The sequence below is a fragment of the Lissotriton vulgaris genome, chromosome 7 (genome assembly GCF_964263255.1).
Source record: "Lissotriton vulgaris chromosome 7, aLisVul1.2, whole genome shotgun sequence".
Lineage (NCBI taxonomy): Eukaryota > Metazoa > Chordata > Amphibia > Caudata > Salamandridae > Lissotriton > Lissotriton vulgaris.
The window spans coordinates 1537494634-1537521924 of NC_141695.1; the positions used below are offsets into that span (position 1 = coordinate 1537494634).

The 27291-nt window shown below is 44.3% G+C and overlaps 1 protein-coding gene across 1 annotated transcript in view; it reads right to left on the reverse strand.

The window, feature by feature from the left end:
- Window positions 1-27291, reverse strand: part of LOC147705952 (BPI fold-containing family B member 2-like) — a 126068-nt gene that overhangs the window by 69564 nt on the left and 29213 nt on the right. The gene's annotated exons all lie outside the window — the stretch shown is intronic.

Here is a 27291-nt window from a genome sequence, read left to right on the forward strand (position 1 = left end):
CAAGAGACAAATTAAGAAGACTATATTGAAGAAATTTTCTGTGTATGCAGTTTTGCTGATATAATTAAAAATGCACAAAGATCTACCTTCAACATTTGTGATTGTTGTACCACTCAAGTGACCTAGGCCCACATGCATCAAGCATTTTTGGAGTCGCAAACGGTGCGATTCCTTAAAATCGGCCGTTTGCGATTCCAAAAATGCTTTTTGAGATGCATCATGCTTTTTTAGAAATCGCAACTTTTTTGCGATTTCTAAAATTGCGATAGCATTTCAGAAATCGCAATTTTGCGATTTCTAAAATGCTATGCATCATTTGATTTCAAATTGCGAAATTTGAAATTGCAAGTGCAAATTACCACGAAGTTGAACCTCATGGTAATTTGCGAAATTGTTTAAAAAAGCACAAACATGCATTTTTTAAACTGTAAAGTTACAGACACACATGTCCTTAGGACATGTGTGTATGTAACTTATACTCAAAAGTACATTTCATGATTGAAGGGGGGGGGGGTCATTTGGACCCCCCTCTCCACGCTTGAAATGCATTGCTGAATTGCAATTTCAAATTGCGAATTCGCAATTCCCATTCATTCCTATGGGCATTTTAGCCCTTAGGAATGAATGGGAATTGCGAATTTGCACTTTGCTAATCGCATAATATTTGAGAATCGGGAAAAATTGCGATTTTACCGATTCTCAAACATTTTGCGAAAATGTACATGCATCCCATTTTGCATTTCCTAATTTGCGATTCCCTAAAAATCGCAAATTAGGAAGTGCAAAATGAAACAATGATGCATGTGGGCCCTAATGTTTACTGATTCTGTGAAGTTCTCGTACAACATTCTAAATTAATCCAGTGTGAGATTAAGTAGATTATAAATTGGGGTGGATGGCAGTTCACCAAAGATAATTATGGCACTTTTCTTGTTAGGTCCAGTAAAGGTTTCAAAATCGAACCTTGAGCTCAACAATTGGCAGCTATGACACATAGCTGACAGGCTCAACATTCAGAAATGTATAAAGCATTTAGAAGTAACAAAAGCATTTAAAAAGTAAAAACACAAATGCCATTACAATTTATAACAATAGAAATTTTTTTAATGAACACAATAACTTCAGAATGACAAAAATCCAATACAGGGAACTGTAGATATGATTTTTACAATTATAAATAAAAATAGTGCTGCAAAGACCAACCATTGTTTAAAAACAGTTGATAGACAGAATGCAGAACAATGCCATACCTTCACCCCAGTACAGAGATCTTGGCCTAAATCCATCGTTTTTTGCTCACCATGCCATTCCACTTTGAACCCAGCCATATACAAATCAGTCTTGACCCTGTGCCCCATGGGAACAGTCCAGCCCGAACTGCCAAGCCAGGTCCTCCCTGGACAGGAAACAAGCATCCTAGGACCTCTTTTGGGTTTTTAGCCTGATGGAGCATGGTGGAAACAAAAATCTTTTGTATACCCCTTGTGAGATTAACTTTCCATAACAGTAATAAGCACTAAATGTGTGGTTTTGAAATTAACCAACATAGAATAGAATGCGCACACACAAATACATGTGGGATACTAATTTGCATAGATTTGCAAAGCATAATTTACTAATTTATTGTATATTGTGTCATAAAGAGTATGCATTTGTTATAATCTAATTGAGAATTGCATGAATGTGCTTTTGTCTATTTGTGGCATAAATCATGAAGATTGGTAAGTCAAACCCCGAATATATGTTGCTTAAGGCTAGGTAGATACTAACCGGGATATCATTAGAAGGGGGAGGTAAACAGAAAGGGCTTTACTTCGTACATTTACATTTATTTGTGTTTGTTTCTATAATAGTTCCTAAATTGAGGCCTATGTGAATCAATAAAGATGGACGCTGTGAGGTTCCGTGACAATTGTAAGTGGTGTTTTCGACTCGCACGAATATGGTCGAGTCTGGTATCTATGAACCGCAAATGATGAGTTTAGTAAGTGTGCGCAGTTTCGCTGTGCTAACTTAAACCGTTCGTTTGTTATATGGGTTTTTCATCTGTACCCACGGGTTCCATCTTAGATACGGCATCCATTTTGTCTCTTGCCCTCAAGTAGCCAGCGAACGGACGCTGTCCGCTTCGCGACCCTGGGACTCCCAAGATATTTGCGGAAGACACATGTTCTTTGTGAGTGTCTTTATGACGAGGGGGATGCTACTGTAAAGCAGATGGTGCCGCTCTAGGCTCATCTTGCCGCACGGACTTATTGTCTCAGCCGTGCATCTCATTAGGCACGTCCCTTTGATGCCTGTATCTCGTGTTTCCCGATACCTCCCCTTTTACACCCTTTCCGATCTCCCCACTGTCTCCGTCTTCCTCTGCACCTGTCTTCGTTCCTATTTCGATCTATTTTACTGCTGATTGGAATTTGCTAATGGTGGGAAGATGGGTTTTTACAGTTGGGAACCGCCAAATGTTTCCGCACTTATGCTCCGGACCTAATGTGTTTCAAAGTGACCAAAGCGACCCCTCTGGGGGATAATTGTGGGAACCGGGTTGTAAACTTTTGTGTATCATGTTATCCTATGGGTAAAAACTGTATAAAAGGAGCGATCCACAGAACCAATTTGAAGCAGTCTCCCCAAGTTGCACGCCGTGTACTTGTCGTGATCTCTGTGTTCCCTGCAGCAAATAAACCTTGAATCTTTGACGTCAAAGGAAGTGTCCCGTGTCTCTGTGACTTGTACGCCGGAGCAGGTTACCCACGAAGGTTTCAGGTGTTGTGCCCTGGCACCGCTGGGTCCAAAAGAACCCAGTCCTTCAGTTGGCGCCCAACGTGGGCTGCATCAGTGGTACCGGTCCAAGCCCGACGATCGTGAGGAACTTCGTGTGAAATCTCCGAGGGAAGGTGCACTCCGCTTCATCGATCCTGTTGTCGAAATAAGTGGCCCGAAGACTTTTCCCGCGAAGATTCCCGCCTCCTGACGGCTGCGACGGACTGCTGCCCTGACTGTAGACCTGTTTTGGCGCCTGGCGTAGACCTTGGTATAGCGAGACGATTGACGGGCCTTCCTGGTGACGCCATCGATCTTTGAGTTAAGTATTTGTGGGTCGCTCCCAGAGTTCTTGGTTGTGGTTACTTAGTGGTTGCATGGTTCCATTGCACTTGTGGTTCTTGGTACTTTGTTGTGTTGTTTGACGACTGCAGCCGCCAAAAACCGAGGGTTTTGTTCTTTGCTGGGACTTGGTAAATCCCGTAACCCTTGAAGTTTGTGAAACTCGGCTAGTGTGCAAGATGCCTGGTCGCAGTACTTTGTTCAGTTGTTTTAGACCTTGTGGTGCAGATTCCCGACTAGAGGACTCGTGTCCGATACCTCCGGTTGGGACTCCTACTTATGACTTGTATAGCAAACACGGGCTAGGCCCGATTACCTTTAACGATTATTGGATTAAATATACAAAGAAAGACGGCGACCTTCGTTGGCCACCTCACGGTAGCTTCGAGGCGTCGATCTTAGATAATCTAGAAATGAAGCTGTTCGAACGTAAATCAAGGCCGGCCATGTTTGATGCCTTTCGGTTGTGGCGCAAAGAAGCCCGACAGAAAGAGATCAGACAGAATAAACGTAGTCAGCGAGATAATGTTGCTACCATAGTGAAGAAAGCTGAGCAGTTCCAGCGTGATAAGGAGGATAAGGATAAGGAAGTGTTTGAAAGACTACAGCGTATGACCATAGATAAATGTTATCCTGCTTTGCCTACGGAGTCGGATAAGAAAGAAGAGGCAGTTGAGGATTCTTTAATGTCCTATCTTATGAAGTCGCCACCTCCGTACGTACAGGGTACCGCAGTTCCTGTGGTCCCTGCCGTACCTGCTCTTCCACCTATTGTTCCTCCGCCTGTTCCTCAACCTGCACCCGCTCTTCCGTCTGTTCCTGCTCCTTTGTCTGTTTCAATTCCTACTGCTCCTCCGCTTCCACATACTCCTGCTCCCGCTACTGCTCCTGTTTTGTTAACCCCTGTTGTTGCTACTGTTTCTACTCCTTCTCTTGTTAGTCCTGTGTCTTATTCTTCTCCCTCTACTCGTAGTCGCAATTCTCCCCTTGCGACAAGCTTCTTTCATTCGCTCGGACCTGTTCATGGGTCTGCTGGTTCCGATGGTCCTCAGAGACGTAGTCAGCTTCCTGGAAACAGAGAACGCGTTGCGCTATATAATATGGCGATGGGTTGGATGGTAAACCCTCTTAGAAATCCACCCCGTGTGGTCCTCGAAACGTTTTGTCAATTTAACATACCAACCCAGAGATATGTGTTTGACGAAATGTGCAAGTTTCTACATGATAAGATAGCGGCCGATGCGCCTGACGAGGTGCTGACCGCCCTGTCTGAACTTCGGCTTCAGTTCGCAACTGGACTGATAGTAGATACTAATGTCCGACGTGCTATTGAGCGGTTACTATCCTTCCGTCCCGCTCCAATACCTCATGCATTATTTGTTGAAGATATTGAAAACCAACCAGACGAATCTGGCCAATATCCTATGCGTGAAGTTCCGCCGGTTTGGATACCAGCTGATGGTAATGCTAATCCTCCGGTATTGGCGCATTTCCAGCAAGTGTGGATACATCTCCCATGGAAACGTTCGGAAGTGCTACAAGTGAAACAATCTTTGCCCGATCCTCGTAAAAATCCTACTGGGTATTACAAGGAATTATCGCAGCTCGTAGATGCTACGATAATGAATCTTGCCGATATCGACATGTTGTTTGGCAACGTCGTACCGCAACCGGTATGGGCTAAGATTCGTCATCAAGATCACGCAAATGAATTAGGCGGTGATTGGGCTGCCATTACAGCGGCAGATGCTGGACAAGTGGCTGCTACTAAACCCGACCAATTGATTACTGCTCTTCCTCAGCGAATAATAACATTAATGAAGACTCTTATGCCAGCTATGAGGGTAAATTGGGACAAATTGTCAGCTTGCAAACAAAAGAAAGACGAGAGTGTTTCGGATTTCTTTACAAGGTTTGAGGAAGCGTTCATTGACCATAGTGGACAGGATATGGGTACTGAGGGTGGACAAAGGTTGTTTGTGGATAAATTTGTGTCGAATTTGTTGCCCGATTTGAGCAATAAATTAAAGAATTCAGAGAGTGCATGGGCCGTTTCTACCTCAGCTCAGATATTGGCTACGGCGCAATATTATGAGAATAGGGAGAAAGAGGAGAATGACCGTGCTGACAAAAAGACGAAAGAACTGAAAACCAAGGTGTTGTTGCAACAAGCGTTTCCGCCGCGTTCTAATCAGAATGCGCCCCAACAGAATAGATCGCAGTCGCAATCGAATCGATCGCAGCCGCGTAATGATTCCTCCTCCCAAAGATCTTCGTTAGGGTACAATCAATGTGCTTATTGTAGACAGGAGGGACACATTAAATTCAATTGCCCTGTTTTAAATGAACGTAATAGCGGTAATTCGTCTAAGGGAGGCCGTGGTGGTGCACAGCAGGCATCACGTGGTAGAGGTCGTGGTGCTCAAAACGATCGCTCAGACAATTCGTCAAATTCTAATAACTGTTTCGATCAACGTGGATCATCGCAAGGACGATCTGCGCAGTACAATGTAGACGATTATTACGTCGATCAGGGAACTGACGACAGTAATTACTAGGACAGCCAAAGACAAGGAGAGGGAGTGGTATCAGTTCCGGTTGATCAGAGAGGGCCTTACGTCGCAGTTGCTACATCGGGCGTCGTTGAGCCTTTTCTGTTGGACACTGGTGCAGCGAAAAGTTCTATCATGCATTCGAAACTCCCTGGCGCACCTTTGTCTGGCTTAACAAATGTTTCCGTTGGATTCTCTGGCGCCCCTGTTAGCAATCCAGTTTCGCGCCCTTTGCCCCTTCAAATTGGGCCACGTGAGCTCCAAGCTCCGTTGATTTTGACTACAGGTTGTGGCGAAAATCTTTTGGGCCTGGATTTGCTTAAACGTTTGTACGCAACTTTGTATTGTTCTCCTGCGGGTGTAAAGCTTACGTTAGGAGAGAGGGTTATCTCTCCTATGTATTTGTCTCTCGATAAGCTTCCACCGGAATTGAGTTCTCTTCCTGCGTCTTTGTGGGCGACAGGTCCAAATGACGTGGGCCTACTTGATATCTCCCCTTATGTTGTTCAGTTGAAAGCTAATGTGCGATTGCCACGTATTCCCCAATATCGTATCTCTCTTGACGGTGAACGAGCTTTGTTAGCAATCATCTATGATTTGATCGAGAAGGATGTTATTGAAGAGACTCGGGGAAACGTGTGCAACAGCCCTGTACTACCCATTCTTAAACGTACTGATCCTTCAAAACCGCCTGTTTATCGCTTTGTTATCGATTTACGGGAAGTAAATAAAATTGTGGTTCCTCAATTTCCTGTTGTGCCTGACATCACGGCGCTACTGACTCTGATTCCAGCTACTGCATCATGGTTTTCGGTGATTGACTTGAAAAATGCGTTTTTCAGCATCCCGATTGCCGAAGAGAGTAGGGACCTTTTCGGTTTCTCTCTCGGTGGACGTAGCTTCCGGTTCAAACGCGCTCCTCAGGGCTACTGTGAAAGTCCATCGATTTACAGTCAAGCCTTGAAGGGTCAACTGGATGCGTTTCGGTTGCCGGTTGGTGCGGCCTTAATCCAATACGTCGACGACTTATTGGTGGCTGCTGATACTCAGGACATTTGTAAAATCGCTACGGTGTCATTGCTGCAACATCTCTGTGAGTTAAATCACAAGGTGTCACCTTCTAAACTCCAATATTGTTGTCAAGAAGTAACCTATCTAGGTCACTTATTGTCAAAGGAGGGAAGGAGATTGACCCCAGAGAGAATTGCAGCGATTGCGCGAATGGCTGTGCCAACAACCCAAAGAGATGTGCGTGCCTTTCTAGGTATCACGTCGTACTGCAGGCAATGGATTCCTAATTTTTCATTGCTAGCGAAACCATTGGTGGCTCTCACGTGCAAGGATGTTTCCACTCCTCTACCATGGACGGAAGAATGTCAGAAAAGTTTTTCTGAACTGCGTGATTCATTGTGTTCGGCTCCTGTGTTAGGTACCCCTGACTACGGCAAGCCGTTCACGTTATATGTTCACGAGAGGGAAGGTTGTGCTTTGAGTGTTTTAACGCAACCTTTTGGTGGTAAGCAACGTCCATGTGCATATTTTTCCTCGACCTTGGACCCAGTAGCTAGAGCATTGCCGAGTTGTTTGAGAGCAACTGCGGCAGCTGCGGTCTCCATCCGACAATCAGCAGGATTGGTCATGGATAATATGCTTACGGTGATGGTTCCGCATGCAGTCGATACTCTTTTGAATCGAACGAAAACTCAGCACTTGACGAGTGCGAGGTTGTCTGGGTACGAATTGACGCTCTTGGCAAGCCACATTCAGATAAAACGCTGTAATGTCCTAAATCCGGCAACTTTGTTACCAATTAGTGCAGAGTCAGATGAAGTAGCAGAACATGACTGCTACTTGAGGACTGAAGAAGAAACGAAAGGTCGAGTGGACCTTAAAAACACCCCATTGGAAGATCCGGATGGCACTCTGTATGTGGATGGGTCATGTTTTAAGTTGCCGAATGGCGATGTGACTACCGCTTATGCTGTTGTAACATTGAATACTGTTGTTGAAACTGCAAGATTGAATCAGAATTCTGCCCAAGCTGCGGAATTGATTGCTCTCACTAGAGCATGTGTGTTAGCAAAAGGGAAACGTGTGAATGTGTACACCGATAGCCAATACGCTTTTGGTGTAGCGCATAGTTTTGGACGATTGTGGCGAGAGAGAGGTTTCTTGACGTCGCACGGTACGAAGATACAGCATGGCCAGCTTGTGAATGATCTTTTGGATGCATTGACCTTGCCTACGCAAGTTGCGATTGTTAAGTGTAGTGCGCATCGTAAAGTGACGGATGATGTTGGTCGTGGTAATGCGTTTGCGGATGAGATTGCTAAGGAGACTGCCCGGAACCTTAGCACTCGAATGTATGTGACGAGTTCGGTTAGGTGGCCCGCAGAATCGAGTATGTGTGAAGACACTATTGAGAGTGTGAAAGCAATTCAGAATGAGGCCACCGAGACTGAAAAGGTGAAGTGGAAAGAAAGTACGGGAAAGTTGGATGCGAATGGTTGTTGGATTGATTTGTCGGATCAGAAAAGATGGATGTTGCCTGATGCGTATGTGCTGGCCGTTGTGACAATGGCACATGGGTTAGCACATATTAGCGCGAAAGGTATTTGCAAGTTGTTGGCTGATGTGTGGAAGAATGATGGCATTACAAAATGTGCGGAACGTCTGGTGAAGAATTGTATGGTGTGTATAATGTACAATCCTGGCAAAGGAACCCCAACTCCCCCTGGCAGTTTTGCTCCTCCTTCATATCCCTTTGAGGTGATTCAATTGGACTTCATCCATATGGAGCGATGCAATAACCTGAAATACGTTTTAGTTGTGGTTTGCGCATTCTCCCGATGGATTGAGGCCTATCCCCTCAAAGACAATACTGCTTTGTCTACTGCGAAAATCCTACTGAAGGAATATTTTCCTCGGTATGGAATGCCTAGAGTCGTGTGGTCAGATAACGGAAGTGAGTTTGTTGGAAGTGTGATGAAGAGTGTGTGTAAGGGCCTTGGAATTAATCAGAAATTCCACAGCGCCAATCATCCCCAGTCAGCTGGATTAGTTGAGGGGTATAACGGCACCCTTAAACTAAAGCTAGCAAAGATTCAGGCTACGACTGGTCTTTCGTGGCCTGACGCTTTACCCTTAGCATTACTGTCAACTAGGGCGACGGTACACTCCCGAATAGGGCTTAGTCCCTATGAGATAGTGTTCGGCCGTCCTGCGAATGTGTGGGGGGTTCCTAGGCCAGGAATGTTTTCTGATCTTGAGTATCCAATGTTGATTGACTATTTACATGACTTGACTGCTAAACTGAGGTTGATTCACCAACAGGTTTACGACGCATTGCCGACGCAGACGGAGGGTCCAGGCCACCAGCTCCAGCCCGGAGACTGGGTGGTAACACGAAACTTTTCACGCAAGAATAATCTGGACCCAAGGTTTACCGGACCTTACCAGGTGCTCCTGGCCACGAGGACTGCCGTTCGTCTTGAGGGGCGTAAAAACTGGGTGCATGCCACCCACACTAAGCGAGTCCCTATCCCTTTGCCGGCAGACCCGTGGGTAAGGAAAGGCATTGCGTCAACAGAAACAGAAACATTGCCGGCGTTTGTGCCTTTCAGCGACGCACAGCCTGTTGGAGAATCCTCAGCGCAGCAGAAAGCCACTGTTGAAATATTGTCGGCAAAAGACTCAAGACCAGAACAATCAACTGATCAGCAGGACGCTGTCTCTTCAACGGATCCTTTGTTCGACGAGCAGACACGTCCCGGGAAACACCGATATTCCTTGCGATCTCGCACTAAGGACAAATAAAATTTTTTCTTGCTTTGCTGAAATTGACAACTGCATTATCCCCGTTTCCCGTGATCAGTTTTGAACTTTCGTATCACTGTGATTTGTGTACATATATATATATTGAGCTTCCTCCCTTGTATCTTTTTACTTCCACAGCTGAGAGACTTTGTGCTTGTATATACATTGTGTATTGAAGGCCGTAGGGCCGCGCGCGTACTTCCTTCTGGACAGTAGGTTTTGACGCTAGGTTAAAGGCCGTCGGTTCCTAGGAACTCCTAGGGATTGACTATTGCTGCACAGAACGAAGTGCGTCAAGAAACGTTGCGGACGGTCGTAGGGAATGGCATTTTCGAAGCTGAATGATTTGGAAGGGGCTCAAGTCTACAGATTCAAGCTGCAGCAACTCAGTCGTACCAGATGCTTCATATTCCAATTGTTTGTGTTGTTTTTGACTGCTTCTGCATTATTGGCGGGTGGGGTGTATTACACGATGTCTTATTTCTTACCTGCTACACCTACCCCTACTCCTTACCCTAACCTTACCTCTACTGCTTCTCCCCATTTCTTCCATATGTTACCGGAACACGAGCAGGCTAGACGTGTAGAATTCCGCAACAATTCCTTTATTCAGCTCCTCCATCAGCATCAGTTAGTGGTTAACACTACTAATTGTTGGGTGTGTGGGTTGATGCCACATACTACTGATAAGGGAATCCCATATCTGGTGTTACCGTATAGTTCCCAAGGGTCAGCTCGAGCATTTCAAACAATGTTTCAAAGCGCACTGGGTTTCCACCCCATTCGAGAACCACGTTCCCCCTACTCTGGTCCTACCTCGTACCAAAAACCTTTGTCGATAGCCATAGAGGATTTAGATAGTGAGATCTATGATCCTTCGCTTATTCCCGAAGAAGAGATACAGGCCTATAGGGTCCTAAGTAGAGGTGAATATAGTGTGTTCAGCAGCGAAAAACAACTTAAAAGCTCGCCTCCAATATGGGTCGTACCCCACACTGGTAATTTTTGTCTTATGGGTCGTGGCCGAAGATCGCAAGCCCGACTTGGAGCAAGTGCTTGCACTGAAAATTACATTCTGCCGATGTTCTCGTCCCCTGTGTTTCTGGCTGCCAAGGGTACATACTTTATCTGTTATGACCGTGCATACACATGGTTGCCCGCTGACTTCATGGGCTCCTGTTTCATTGCAAATCTGTTGCCTCCGACGTTCACTGTAGATGCCGATTATCATAAGACTAGAGTTGTACGAGGCGTAATTAGCGAAGAGGATACTGCCGGTCAAGAGGCAGGAGACTTTTTCAAGGGTTTCCTCCCGTTTTGGGGACCTATGGTAAATAGTAGGAACCTGAGACAGTTGACTCGAGTGGTAGAATCAACAGCTAATATTACTGCCAGTGCTCTTGGTAATATCACCACAGAACTTCAGGCGGAGAGACTTATGACGTTACAAAACCGTATGGTTTTAGATGTCATCTTAGCAGATCATGGTGGGGTATGTAAGGTGATCCATTCGAGCTGCTGCATTTTTATTCCAGATAATGCTCCAACTGTCTATCAAGCCATCTCGAGGTTGCATAAGATCTCCGAATCCATACACGTGGATGTAGGGGATTGGACGCTACTTGGATGGTTTTGGGGCCTGATGTCGACTTGGGGTTGGAAGATTCTGATGATCGTTGGAGTTGTGGTAGTGTTCCTGTTCACGTGTTGCCTTTGTGTGCAGTGTGGTCCTGCCTTATGTGGCCTCTGTGCTACAACGTGTATGAGACAACCATCTGTTACCAAGGGGACTCGGTTGGACAGAGCTATGCTACAGCAACATCTCGATGGTCTGATGAACATCGAATATGACTCCGACTAGTGCTTGCCTACATGAGGGCAAAAGGAGCGTCTGAGGTTCCGTGACAATTGTAAGTGGTGTTTTCGACTCGCACGAATATGGTCGAGTCTGGTATCTATGAACCGCAAATGATGAGTTTAGTAAGTGTGCGCAGTTTCGCTGTGCTAACTTAAACCGTTCGTTTGTTATATGGGTTTTTCATCTGTACCCACGGGTTCCATCTTAGATACGGCATCCATTTTGTCTCTTGCCCTCAAGTAGCCAGCGAACGGACGCTGTCCGCTTCGCGACCCTGGGACTCCCAAGATATTTGCGGAAGACACATGTTCTTTGTGAGTGTCTTTATGACGAGGGGGATGCTACTGTAAAGCAGATGGTGCCGCTCTAGGCTCATCTTGCCGCACGGACTTATTGTCTCAGCCGTGCATCTCATTAGGCACGTCCCTTTGATGCCTGTATCTCGTGTTTCCCGATACCTCCCCTTTTACACCCTTTCCGATCTCCCCACTGTCTCCGTCTTCCTCTGCACCTGTCTTCGTTCCTATTTCGATCTATTTTACTGCTGATTGGAATTTGCTAATGGTGGGAAGATGGGTTTTTACAGTTGGGAACCGCCAAATGTTTCCGCACTTATGCTCCGGACCTAATGTGTTTCAAAGTGACCAAAGCGACCCCTCTGGGGGATAATTGTGGGAACCGGGTTGTAAACTTTTGTGTATCATGTTATCCTATGGGTAAAAACTGTATAAAAGGAGCGATCCACAGAACCAATTTGAAGCAGTCTCCCCAAGTTGCACGCCGTGTACTTGTCGTGATCTCTGTGTTCCCTGCAGCAAATAAACCTTGAATCTTTGACGTCAAAGGAAGTGTCCCGTGTCTCTGTGACTTGTACGCCGGAGCAGGTTACCCACGAAGGTTTCAGGTGTTGTGCCCTGGCACCGCTGGGTCCAAAAGAACCCAGTCCTTCAGCTGACTGAAATTTCGAGATGGCGATAGAAGTGCGCAGGCGCCAGATCGGAGATGCAAGCTGCTTGTCAGCACGTTCAGCAAATAACATTTTAGAGGACACTTTGAAGGAAGTAAAATTAAGACAATGACACCCTAGTTTGCCGTGAGACGAGGATGACTCTGCACAAAATCGAAATGTAAAATGATGAGGTGATGCTGATCCGATTCTAAATTGGCCAATCAAGGGACGTTCTAGGACTTAAGAGTTTCGAATTTTGATAGATAAGTTAGTGTAAAAGGGTATAAAAGAGGACATTTGGGACATTGAAAGGTAGCTCGCTTTTTGACCTAATCTTTGCACCCTAAAATGCTGCTGGTCTGCGCAATTTTTCCTATGGCGCAGGGATTTTGACATTTTCCTGGACTTTACTTTTGAATGGGTGTGAAGTCTATGGAGAGGGAGAGAGAGAGAGACCATGAGGTTTTCGTTTGGAACTATTACATTCTTTGCTGACTTCTACGCCTCTATATCTGGGTAATATAACTCTGACTTATTTTTTCAAGCTGTCATGCTAATAAATGAATGTTTTTGAAATGTAGCTTTTCTTTCAGGATTTATTGCTTAACTGAATATTTTCATTTTAGCAAATATAGAGATCATGCTAGGAGATTAAATCTCTAAACAAAAATTAAATAAATGGAGAATTTATCAGGTCTTGTTGTCCTTTATTTAACTTTTACTAGCAGATCCGAAGAATAAATGAATAGTGGGGTGTTTCGAAAATTCTTTCTTTCAGACAACCATGGTATTAGAAATAAAAGTGCAGTTGTAAATAATGTATAAAATGTAGTTCAGGCACTCCGCTATTGCACCGCAACTCCTCTTTTGGATCCTTACTGAATCCTCGGAGCAGAGTAAATGTGTGTATGAATGCAGATAGGAATGATGGGCCCAGTTGTGAGAAAATAGTAAGTAGTTCCGTGGGTTAAGGTGATGTTTTTACCAATAATTTTTGGAGCCGCGCTGCACCAAGCCCTCATCAGCCAGGATTGCTTGATTCCAGTGGCAGGGAGAGCACAGGACTCACATCTGAGCATACCCATCTCACTCGGGGTGACAAATGCAAAAACAACAGTTGATGGACAGAATGCAGAAAAATGTCACACATTCACCCCAGTACAGAGATCTGTGCCTAAATCCATCGTTATTTTGCTCACCATGCCATTCCAGTTTAAACCCAGCCATATGCAAATCAGTCTTGACCCTGTGCCCCATGGGAACAGTCCAGCCCAAACTGCCAAGGCCAGGTCCTCCCTAGACTGGAAACAAGCATCCTAGGACCGGTTTCGGGCTTTCAGCCCTCATCAGCCAGGATAGCTTGATTCCAGTGGCATGGATAGCACAGGAATCACGTCTGAGCATACCCATCCCACTCGGGGTGACAAATGCAAAACAACAGTTGATGGACAGAATGCAGAACATCATACATTCACCCCAGTACAGAGATCTGGGCCTAACTCCATCATTTTTTTGCTCACCATGCCATTCCAGTGTGAACCCAGCCATATGCAAATCAGTCTTGACTCTGTGCCTCATGGGAACAGTCCAGCCTGAACTGCCAAGCCAGGTCCTCCCTGGACTGGAAACAAGCATCCTAGGACCAGTTTCAGGCTTTCAGCCCTCATCCAAACGTGGCAACTGATTGCTCTACACCAAGGAAAAAGGTACGGTTTAAGGCCAGTTATAATTGAGCCTGGGTTGGATATTAGGACCATGTAGAGTACAGTCCAAGAGTTACCTTCTTACTTTGCAATTTCGTTGGAGAACTATTGTCGTAGACGAGTTGTCAGCGGAGTAAGCTGCAAGCAGAATGCGAAGTGGGGCTCAATGACAACTGGTCATCTTCAAAGGCGAAAAATCTCAGAGCAGATAAAATCTAAAGCTTCTGCCCAGAAATCCTCAACATCCATTGGGTGGTGCTGTCATCAGTACAAAGAAAGCCCTCTACATTTGTACTTAAAACATCTCTAAAAGTCGGATTTCCTTAACGGGCAAACCCACAAGTTGAGGCCAACTGCTGATTTAACGTTGATGGAACAGCATCAATTGCAACACTGGTCTCTGTCAATTCTCCAGACAGAAAGTTTTCAGAAAGTTTCTAAATCCCAGCTTGTGTAATTTGGGCAGGAGCAATACACTACATCATGTGCCAAGGGTTCCAGACCCTAAAGAACAGCTTGTGGGGGGCAGGCCTCACTACTACAAATGTCACCTTAACAGGAGGTCCCTCTTTGACCCTTTGAGTTTATCTCTTTGTTCTGGGTGCAAGTGGGATCTGGTCTGGCCATAAGGGTCCTGCTCACAGTCTGGCACTAGCCCACTGGGTTTGGTACATGGCTAGATAGAAGTACAATGGAGGGGGTAGTCCCAAGTGTCAACTACATTTGCATGAGACAGGACATCCCCTTTGGGGAAAATTAAGTTCCTGAACACTGGCCAGATATTCATTGTATCAGAGGAATAGGATACCACTTTAACCCCAAGTCTTTTTTTACAGCCCTGTGAACCTCTTCACACCTTATCACGGAGCCATTGAGCTCCTGGGTGAAAGTTGGAAGCTTGGGCAAATTTAATTTCATATGTTCTAGGCAGGCTAATGGTAAACTTTTAAATGCACTTTTTGTAAAATATGTGTTACAACTCCAACATTACCAATGAATTACACTTGTAAAAAGTATTTTAAAAAGAATGAAGTAATTTTTTTTATCTATTTGCTAGGTAGACATAACAATATTTAATTTTCACATTAACTCTGAATGCTTTCCCATGCCACTGAGAAAATAGCTTCTTAGGCTTTGTCAATGTGAGGACATGTTTTGCTTTAAATGCTTACATGTCCTACTCCCAGACCATGCACCCTACATAATGGTCACATAAGGATAACTTAGGGTAGACATTAATATTTAAAGGGAATGTTTAATTCTATCACAGAGAGTTATTTTGACAGGTCAAGTTTGCAGTTTAAGTCTGCACAGCCAGGCTACTGGTGGCAGGCCTGCTGTCATGTTCTGTATTGTCACTTTAGTGGTGGCACAATATGTGCTGTAGTTCACTGAAGACATGTAATTTAACAGCCCTAGGTACTTAAGGTATTAAATACTAGGGACATATCTGTAAGTTAAATATGCCAGTTTGGAGTATAGCCAAATTCATCCTGTTTTAAGGGCACACGTCCTAGAGCCTGGTTAGCAGAGCCCCAATGTACAGATCAAAACAACAGAATAATCAATCAAAAAATGAGGGTGACTATGCCAAAAAAGTCATTTTCTTACACAGAGCCACAGAAAAACTGAAAAGCATGTATTTAAAACATGATAAAAGTATTGCAAATGTTTCAGATGGAAGACACCAAGGGCCACATTACACATATTGCACATTTTCCTTCATTGCACAGGGCACACCTTTTAAAGGAAGGAAAGGAAAATGTACCACATCATGAGGAATGCACAGCACCCAGGACAGCTGAAAACTCGTGCCGCCCTGGAGTAGCGTGTTCATGTGAAATACGGGGCAGCTACTTTACAGCCACTCTGTGTTTCACTGTGCAGACGGCTACCAGCCTGCACTTTTAAAGGGCAATAGAGGTTGCCCTGCAGGTGGTTGCAGCTGTCAGATGGGCACTGCCAGTGTGCCCCCAGACAGCTTCTTTGCCTCTGTGCCCAAGTCGGTAATACAGCGCGGGCGCAGAGGCAAAGGGATTCCCTCGTTTGCATGGGGCACGCAACCATGCTAAAGAGGGAACGCCTCTAGAAGAAAGCGCTGGCACATTAGGTCCACCAGCGCTATTGGTATTACATAGGGTGACACACAATACCAAAGTGCCCTGGGGCACGTAAAGCAGGCGCAAATGCCTGTCACGCCCCCCGGGGCACTTTATGTAATATGGCCCTGAGAGGTTAAAATATGCAGATGCTTTACAGATCACATGAGATTTGAATTTACAAGTTGTGAGTTGAAAATACATCTTTCTTGCTGTCATGAAGATGGAAATTTGCAAAAGGCAGCTGGTTCAACCTCCCAGGCATCTACATGAACACATAAAAATAGCCTGACCATCAAAATTAACTAGACCATAATTCTAGTATGTTTAGTGGGAAACCCTTCTTGTTGAAAGACGATTTCCCTTACCCCCCCAAAGGGGAGCATGCTTTATCACTGGGCCCTTTCTGTTATCTCTCCTAAGGAGTAAATATAAGCTACTGCCCTTTTTGATAAAGTGGAACTTTGGGGGATAATAGGTAGTAAATAAGTTATGGCAGTCTTTAAGCCTGGAAAACCGTTACTTAATGTATTCCCTAGTGGCGAACTAGAAATAGTGGTGAATACTCATACAAAGAATGACTTAACAGGGAACAGGGGTACTCTTTGACAAAATTGATGTGAGAAAGGAATGGAAGAGTTTCACACAGTTACTCTTTATGAGGGAACAAAGATGGGTCAATAGTCTAGGTACTGATCCGGATGGACTTAATGATGACATTCCGTGGATAAAAAAAAAACAAAGGGGGATTCAAGAGGTAGTGTTCCAAAAGCATAAGAGGCGGATATGTCCTCCTCTAGTCAGAATATATTAACACCTTCCGTGCGGTGCAGATTTACCGCCGATTCTGGGCCCCAATGTAAATGGGTGTGGTCATGACGGAACGGTTCCGTCATGAGCACAGCCCAACCGATGCTCATGACGGAACCGTTCCGTCATGAGCATCGAAGGGGTTAAATAAAGGGATCCACCCTTATTGGAAAATTGGGAAAAAGTGTCCTTCCAGGAATTATATGACTCCTACGTTCAAGGAAAGCACACAGCTTTGTTAAAATATCCCTCACCCACCTAAACGGCCCTTGGTGGCATGCTTCATTATCGGGGTCTTCCCGCCTCACTGCTTGACAGGGCGTGCTGAAACCTACGTCTACAAGGGAGCACTGATTTAGACAATACTATGTGTGGTGTAGGAATGAGTGGAAGGGTCAGTAGTGAATAAGTGAGAGTGAGAGTTAAAAAATATCAGGTTGAGTGAAAAAATAAACTTTCATGTTCCTATCAGCTGGTATTGTTAAAAGTGGAGAATAGAGGAGTTACTATGCTTTATTGGGCTGTAATTCCTCCATTGACATGTTTTGAAGACCTCCCCTGGTTTCTCATCAGGACCTAGACAGATCCCTTCAACACTCTAAATGTTTACATGCAAATATATAAGTCTAGCAGGAGGTGTCATTAAGGTGGTCTCATGTATCTATCGAGCCATTCGGTGGGACTCCACTGGCCACGGGAGAGCCTGAAAGATAAATGGGAGGCAGACATTGGGAGTCCTAGAACGGATAAGCATTGGGAAAATATGCTGCTCCGAGCCACCAAGGTATCCAGCAACGCACAATTGCAATTCATTCGTTTTTATACTCTGCATAGGGAATATATTAAACCTGAATTAACCGCTATTTTCATCGGGAGGATGCGAGTTGCCCCCGCTGCCAGGAGATAGGGGCTAGTTACATTCACATGATGTGGAGTTGCCCACAGATAGAGGGATATTGGCAAGAAGTGGTTAGGGAGACAGCGTGCGTCACTGAGAAGGAGATCCCATGCACCCCCAGTCATGTGCTGCTCAACCTACTTCCCCCATCCTGCTAAAACCAAGGTTACGGCCAGGTTCCAAGACCTGGCATATATACTGGCAAAATGCGTACTCACCAGCAAGTGGAAGGCCCCGGCGGGTCCGGGGGTAGGCAAATGGAACGGGAACTAGTGAAGGGGGCAAGCTGCAAACATAGAATACTGCTTCAGAATGCAAAGAGAGGCATAGGACGACTGGAGAGGGCGCAGGCCTGGGGGGAGTTGCTAGATGACCTGAAGAATGTGGACCTGGAGTCTACACCTAGCACGCCACAGGAAGGATCTCAACCGGCCAGCCCCGGGTTCCTGGACTAAGGAGGGACTAGGGGGGAGGCATGAGCCGGCCATAGCATCCTAACATCCACATACATGATGGGTTATATGAGCACGACACACGGCTTAGACAGATATGAGTGAGACCCAGACCATGTATACAGCGAGAGGCAATTTGGCGGGTTAGTCGGCAGCAGCAGGGGAGGGGGGTGATGGGCGGGATAGTAGAGGGGGAACTGTTAGGATGTTAGCATTTCTGAGAATCAATTACAGCTAGCACTGCATAGTGCGACAGGCGATCATAGGGAAGAGGAGATATGGAGGGGAGACCTGATGCCCGGCTGGGCTGGACACTCTGGAGGGCCATGCAGACGTTAAATGATTGGATAACAATGTGTATGTACACTGCTGATTAATAAATGCCAATAACATTTGTTCACAAAAAAAACCACTTTAAATGTTGGTGAAAGAAAATGAATCCTATATCTAAGATCATTAATTATTGCACATTATAGTAAACATGCACTGTGATACTTTACCCTACTAGGTTTTGTTTCTTGTTATGCCCATCAATTGCTCCATGAGCCTTTTGAACGGGAGGGGAGGGGCACCTGTAGTCAAACAGTTGTCAAGGTTACTCACTCCCCTTTGTTATACCTTTGTTATCTGTGGAACAGCGGATGTCATTAGCATCAATTTGATGAAATCTAAAATTACTTTGCATTCCTCACTATACTGATGGCCTGGAAATATATACAATGTATACATACAATGTATTTAACCAATTTTAGATGTTAAGTGGTACCCCATTTACATGATGATTGTCCTGACCATGTTAGCTACCATACAGAAGGGAACGTTTTGATTGTGTATTAGTTATTGTTTCAGAGATAATTTGTTTTCATAGCTTTTGAAATTCATTATATCTCACCTACACTTCACAAACACAGGATTTTTAAATTCCTGTAGGGATTACAAGCATCGAGTGTCTCATAGATTTTATGACCACAGCGCACTTCGGGGTATATTATTAACGGCCAGCGATGATTATTGCTGGCCGTACATAACGATAGAAATATTATCGCTGGCTATCGCTGAATAATATTACCATGATAATGCTATATTTGCAAGGCATAGCGCTATGGCGATAATATTTCAGCGATAGCGGTGTTTTCAATGGAACATCGCTGGTTTTCCAGTAATGTTCCATTGAAAACGGCTCTAACATTGCTGATACGACCCTGTGGTCGTATTAGCATAATCCATCTCCCATTAAAAGTATGCCTTAGTCAGGAATTTAACATACGTTAATAATCCTAAGTTAAGGCTGAGGTAGCGCAATTTTTTTTATCGCTGCACCACCTTGTTAATATCGCGAAGCTGCCTTCAGGATATTAACGTGTTATTTTCACAGCCATGCCTTCTTTGCAGTTCATTAGCGATGCAAGGCGAGGCTGTGAAAAAACGGGCTATACATCAAGGGAACACGCGCTAGTGTGTCCTTAATGATATTGCAATATAATTATCGCCGCTTTTCGCCCAAGAAGGGACGCTAAAGCGGTGATAATTATATCACCAGCCCTTGCTAATATGCCCCTTCATTTCCCATCTGCCCGTAGATACAGCTAATGTCATACTACTAGGGAGCTGGCATATTTTTAATAGTCTATCGCAGGTGACTCGCATTTTCTCTCGATGGTTAGGAGAAACAAGGTTGCCTTGGCCAAGACAAGAGTGTGTGAATTATTAAACTGTGGGTCTTAAGCCAATGTTTGCATTGGGATTTTGAATGCTTCATTTGTGTGAACTTGTTCTGTCCAGCCATGTAAAGATAGGATTAACAGACGTTTTTCTTTGTTAATGTCGGGGACCATCATAGTTTGTTTACCCCTGCTAGGATAGCTTTTATTAGTGTGTGAGGCTCTTCTGATTCTGTCGATGAAAATTCTTTAAACATTGAGAACACTATCTGGTGCATGACCGTAATGCTAATTTATCAGTATGGTGATGATAGAAGACCTATAGAACAGATTTTCTGGACTTTTTTGATAAACAGCAGGTCGGAGATATACTACCTCCTGCTTAAAGATGAAATAAATTTGGGCAGGAAAACTGCTGAGACAGATACCAGGATGTTTACCAACCAACAGGACACTCTCACTTCTGCACACCATTACACCAACCCTGACTTGAGGAGTGGTATAGCTCATTTACTACATACTATCTCCTGAAGCTCCCCTATATCTTAAAGTGTAGTAGCCTACATCTACTCCTTAGGAGAGATTACAGGAGAGGCCCAATACTAAAGCATGCCACCCACTGTGCGGGTGAGGGCCTTTAGCCTTAACCATAAAGGTCTTGCCACTAAAACACATTTGATATTGGGATCTCGTTCATTTGTGTGGGCAGTCTGTTCCTTATGTGTCAGAGGGAAATTTGAAGTCAAACATCAGCTGTCAATATTTTTTCATAGAAACAAATTGTCCCTTCTGTTATTAACCCCACCTGTTGATGTTTTTTCCACCTTACAATACAGGTGCTCTTTCGAGGAGGGATGACTCTAGATACTCCAAAGTTCCAATATTATGGACCAGCACAATTGTGCGAAAAAAATTAGAGGTGTCAGGCTTCATCATTGGCCATCCCACATTCACCAAAGAATCCTCTACTGGCGAACAAGCCCTTGTTAGGGCTGTAGTTCCAGTATTAATAACTGAGTTGAAAAAAAGAAAAGAAAAAGGGGGGTTCAGTAAAAATCCCTACCGCCTACCTGTCTCCTATTGTAAACTTTAATATTTGGTGGTGGAGAGATGATCAACAACTTTTGAGTAGCGAGAGCCATCCCTCCTCGAAGGAGCACCTACAGTGTAAAATGAAAAAAAGCCCGAACAGGTGGGTTTAGTAACAGAAGGGCCCGTTCCTTTCTCTGGTGAATACGGTATTGGAAGGGTGAGCACGAATGATGGTCCCTCGCCCTAAGGGGAAAACCCTCCCCCACTCCCTCTGATGCTATAGTGGGTGGGTCACATGTGGTAAATATATTTTTCATAGACCTAAATTTCATGAACTCAGCCTTTACCGGGACTTTTTCTTTAACCGATACCCACAAGGTTTCCGAGGTCCTATAGGCTTAGTACTGCCTCTGAAAAACTCACAGTAGTTATGTTAGTTGTTGGATATTGGGTTACTGGTTGAGGGGGCTGAAACACTACTCAAGCAGCAATCACAATCTCTGTCAGAGTGTAACACAAGCAAACTCCAAATTAACCTTTGCTTGACCCTCTGATAGCTTGGCACAAAAGCAGTCAAGGTTAACATAGAGAAAATGTGTAAAGTATTTATATAGCATTTCAAACAGTAAATAAGTGAAAACACAAGGCAAGAAAAATCCCACACCAATTCAGAAAAACATTGGAAAATGTAATAAATTATTTGACACCAACATGTCAAAAATCCAATCAGTAGAACTGAAGATATGCAATTTTAATGATTTCAGGTAAGTAAAGCACCTAATAGCACAGTGCCACTCATATTATCTGGTCGTGCGTAACCAAGTGAAATTCACAGGTTTAGCTTGAGCACGACGGAGAGTGGACTGAATACAGAGACCAGGTTAGTCCCACTGAAGGAGTTACCTATAAAATCCAGTGCAAAGAGTTCCGTTTACTGTGGATGGTGCCACAAGGAGCTGGGAAAGCGTCATCAATGGCCATCGATGTAGCTCGAAGAGCTGGCCAGGCATCAAGGAAGGTAGCGCAAGGGTCCTTTAGAGTGTTGAGGACTATCATCGCTGGAGATTCGGTCAACACGAGCTGTGGATGCTGTGACACAAAGTACAGATCTCACTCTGCCTGGCATTGAAGGCAGTCATTGTGGTGAGAAGACTAGTATTTGCCAGAGGTTCGCAATTGCAGGAGCTGAAGGTAGCAAGATCTTTGCATGAAAGAGCCTATTTGCATTTGTGAAGTGCCCAAAACATTAGGACTTATCCTTTTTTTGGAGAGGAGCTCAGTTCATGGCACACCAATAGTCAAGGACCTGAGGAGGCACCTCTTGGGAGAAAGAAAGTCACTTCAGTAGAGGCCAGCAGGCTCAGACAAGTCAATTTGCAGGCCCAGATGCAAGTCCAGGTAGCAGGTCAGGTGAGCTTAGTATGTCTCTGCAGCTCAAAACAGGAGGTTAGGCTGCTGACCAATGGTGTCACGTCAACCTGGGATAAAAGATACTTGCTCAAGCTCACTTATCAGCAAGCAGGGCAGCAGGCAAAAGAGCAGCAGAGTACCATGGCAGTAGATTGGCGGTCCTTCTGGCAGCAAAGCAGAACAACAGTTATCCTTCTGTAGTATCCACAGCTCCAGCAGTGTACTCCAAAGAGGGTCATCCGAGGATACTGGTGCCTTCTTTGAAGTAGGAGGAGTTTCCAGAGAAATCCCTTTCAATGTATTGAAGTTTCCTCCCTTCCCTGCTCTGGCTCCTACCTGACTGTATGAACAATGCAGTGTTGAAAAGTTCTTTGTGAAGGCAGGGCACAGCCTATTTAGTTGTAAGTGGGGCTGCTCCCAGCACCCCTCCATGCTGGCAGTTGATGGCCCATCCGGGAACATCATAATTTCGATATTCTGTGGCTGCCTGGGAGGAATAAACAAAGCCCAAATTCCAGCATCACCAAGTCCTGTGATCCAGAAACAGGCTGCAGGCATCAAATAGGGCAGATAAATGCCAACTTTCTAAAAAGTGGGACTTTCAAACTTGCAGCTTAAAATCTGACTTTACCATTAGAAAGGAGTTTTAATAAAAATGTCTCAGACTGCAAGCATGAAATGTTTACAAGTTCACAATCAAACCTTAGCACTTATTAAAATGTAATAAAGAAAATGGTGGTGCTGCCCAGATTGATATATTATTTCACAAACATACCTATACTGATACCCATGCCCTTTTTTAAGGCTCTGAACACGGTTTTGAAGGAATTGGTGTGGGGTACAGGCCGGCGACGTATCAGTTTAGTGAAATTGCAACTGTCGGCTGACGGGGGCAGTATGGGAGTTCCAGACCTGATCGCATATGGTTATGCATGCCAACTACAGTGGCTGGCCTATTGGCTAGCGGGATGCAACCTACACGAACTTAATATGACTGACTCTGATAGAGCTAGAGGGACCATTCACCGATTACTACTCCCACTCATCAAGATACCGGACACCGCCCCACCTCTACTCAGGTTAGCACTCAAACACTGGAAGGCGGCGGTAAAATACACTAACAAAACTTCCACATACGCGCCCACGATACCATTACTGGGAATGCCTCTGGGGACAGGTACACTCACAGAACGCAGGCTGAGAGCATTGCATGATGCAGGAGTGCTACAAGTTAGGGAGTTTTTTCTCAGAAGGCAACCTACTGACATATGCGGACTTCGCCAGTTTGCACCACACCCCGAGGGAACTATTTCTCACACATGCACAATTAACACAATATATCACCACGCACTGGGCTAGAGATGGAACGGAACCAGTCACAAACACGTTATGTTATGTTATGTTAAAAAAATGTGTTACCGCGCACGGACACCAATTGGTTTCATGGCGCTCAAAGACAAAGCGTAGATACAGAACAGTCGGGTGTGGACAGAGGGATTAATCATAAGCTAACTGAAAAAGATAGGTTTTAAGAGATTTACGGAAAGTGATGTAGTCAGGAGAGAGTCGGATTGAGAGAGGGAGGGAATTCCAGGTAAAAGGAGCAAGAAAAGAGAAACAAGAACCACCATGTTTTTTGCGTTTGAACCTATGGGTGATTAAGAGGTTGTTCGCAGAAGACCTAATATGCCTCGAGGGGATGTGGCGTTTAAGACTGAGGGAGGTGAAAGCAGGGGCAAGAGCAAAAAGAAACTTAAAAACGGTACAGCCATTTTGAAAATACAGCGGGAAGCGACCGGAAGCCAATGCAATTCCTTCAACAGAGGCATGACATGTTGGTGCTTTGGCTGTTGGAAGACCAATCTGGCCGCCTGGTTTTGTACCAGCTGGAGCCGATGGAGATGGTAAGCAGGAATCCCTACATACAAGCAGTTGGCATAGTCAATGCGAGAGGTGACAAGGGCCATAATGACAAGTATGAGAGCCTCTGTAGATAAGAACGTGCAATGCAATATCTGATGGGGACGGGCAGTCATCTGACGAAATGGAAGACAAACGGAATACGAATAGGCAGGGCGGTGACATTGCAGCCCCTCCGGTCCCAATGGGAAGTGGACGCAGGCAGAGCTTTCAGGGACAAAGAGTGGGAAAGAGTGCTAAAATACCCAAAAACAGTTGCGCGGAATCCAAAGTTTAAGTATATCCAATTAATGATAGTCCATAGAGCGTACTTAACTCCACACAGATTACACAAAATGTTCCCTGAATCAGCAAATAACTGCCCTAGATGTGGACTGGATGACGCAGGTCTTTTGCATATGTTCTGGGACTGTCCCAAGCTTGGACATTACTGGGTAACGGTCCATGAGACTTTGGCAGCAGTGGCACCGGGGAGACCGTACACATCCTTGCTATATGGAGTTTTGGGTCTAGGCCACACAGAAAAGAAGAGGAGTGTTGCCTCTAGATTTATAGATTTAGCTCTGCTATTGGCGAAACGGGCAATAGCGATGAAATGGAAATCAGCTAGGCCGCCTGACATCGCGACATGGTACGGAGAGCTACTGAGGTGGGGGAAGGCAGAAGGTTTGGAACTGCAAAGGAAGGAACGTAGAGGACTTATGAGAACACACATATCCCTAGACTGGAACGCAACACTGACGGAATTTGAAACTTACACCTCAACATACATTGAGTGAGTGTCCAGGGTGCTTAATGATATCTGACTCCATACACACGAGCCTACCGACATAGGGCACTGTTGTAAGGATAGCGCAGAATATGTTCCCGATCCACATACAAGATGGGATGCATCGACTATTAATATAATACGTTCTATATACACTGTGAAAGGAGGGAAGTCGACAGTCACCATAATAATGCTAATATGTAGATATGAGACATTACCTGCAAGACTTGAGGAAGGAGAACTATGTAAGTGCTGGGGAGGGAGGGGGGAAAGGAGTTGTTCTAAGTGTTCACAACGAGCTGAAATGGAGATAAAATGAAAATTGCAGTATACTAATTATTATGTACAGAAAGTAATGCCACATTGGAAAAATAATGTCGTATTGATTATGTGTATGCAACCGAAATATTACTGCACCAATAAAAACATTTTCCAAAAAAAAGTTGAGTTCTTCTGTGTAATCACTGTGAGTTTGGCACTGCACCACGCATGCTGCTGTTTTCCAGGGTGCTGATTTCGAACAGTGAGGTGTCTGGAATTCCTCAAGCGGAGTTCATACACGTTGTGAGCTTTTGAATTATTTCTCTTGCATATTCTCATGGCTGATTACATGGGCCTTTCTCCCAAAAACAAGGATTCTAAAGGCAATCTTAAATAATCTAAGCAAGCTTCTCCTACTCCAGAACTAGTTCCGAAAGATGCCAGCACTACGTTGGATACTATTTTATCTCGCTTAAACGCTGTCCATGATATTGTGCAATTGACTAAAACTAATACTGACTTACTTCAAGTTGAGGTTGTGGCAAACAGAAATGAATTTAAGACCTTATCACTTCGTGTTTCTACTGCTGAATCGTGGATAAGTGGTGTGGAAGATACTGCGCAACATCAATCTAAATCAATGAAACAATTGGAACACTCCATGTCTGCGTTGCGGAGAGATCTTACGGAGCAGGAAGATAGAAATCGCAGGAGTAATCTGCGTATCTTTGGTCTGCCCAAAGATGCAGAGAAATCAGCGTCATCAATGATAGAGTTCTTGTTTCACTGGATTCCTTCTGTTTTGTAGATTTCTTTTCAGAAAGACTTTGAAATAGAACGTGCTCATCGGGTTCCTACATTCCGGCCTAAGTCTTCACCTCATCCTAGACCAGTGATCTTTAAACCTTTGCGACTTCAGCATTCTAAACAAATCTTAGCCCATATGAGGAAAATCAAGGCAATTGTTTGGGAGGTCCACAGAATTGCCATTTCCCAGGATTTTGCTAGGGACACTGTTACCAGACAGAAAGGTTTTCTCAATCTACGAAGATTACTTGACATGAACATTCCGTTCTCTTTTGCTGGTCCTTCGCGATTTCGAATAACTTTTAGAGGCCGCACTCAGATTTTTTATGAGCCTTCGGATCTTTCGACCTTTCTGGATAATCAGATGGAGTCTCAGATGGAATATTCACCTTCTCCTGACCCTTCTGGTTCTTGAGTGTTATCTAAGTGCTTTTTCTAACCCTCGTGGCTTGTATAGCGACATGTGTATGCTAATGCTACAGTCTTTATCTTTATAGTTACACAACTGTTATGTGATGTTTCCAATGTTTGACATGTTCTAATCTTTTTTCCTTGCAGGTTCTGCTCTTTCTTTAAGAAGGTGTATCGTTTACTCTTATGGTTGATGGCTGTCTTTACTCTTTCTTCCGTCTTGTTAGTGTGTTTCCTATATCTTGTTTTTCATTTCCTTTTCTATTCCTTCTTAGTACTGTTTTCTTCCTATTAGTGTTTGGTGTTGCTGCGACTGTATTGCTTTATTGTGTTGATGTTTCCGTGATATTTTTGGGTGTTCACTATGTAGACCTCCATTTCTCTTTCTCTTTCATATATGTCTAATTTATTTTCTGTATGGTATCTTGAAGTCTTGTTAGTTTCTCTGAGTAATTTTCTTGTCCTATTGTTCCTGTTTGATGGTGTATTTGTTTCTTTATGGTGTCTTATACATTAATAGATTCTTTCTATGTCTCTATGTGAATATAGTATATGATCCCTTTCTTATTTTTTGAATAGTTCATTCAAGCTATTAGTTCATGTTTTTTCTTTGATTATGTCTCCTTCACTACTCTTAGATTTGGTTCTATGTATTATTGTTTTTTTGCTGTTCTGGTTTAGTCTAAAGGTAATATGAATTATTTGATCTTTGTTAATTGCCTTTTAGATCTGTGAGATATGAATTAATAAATATATGGTTTTAGGATGTTCTGATGAA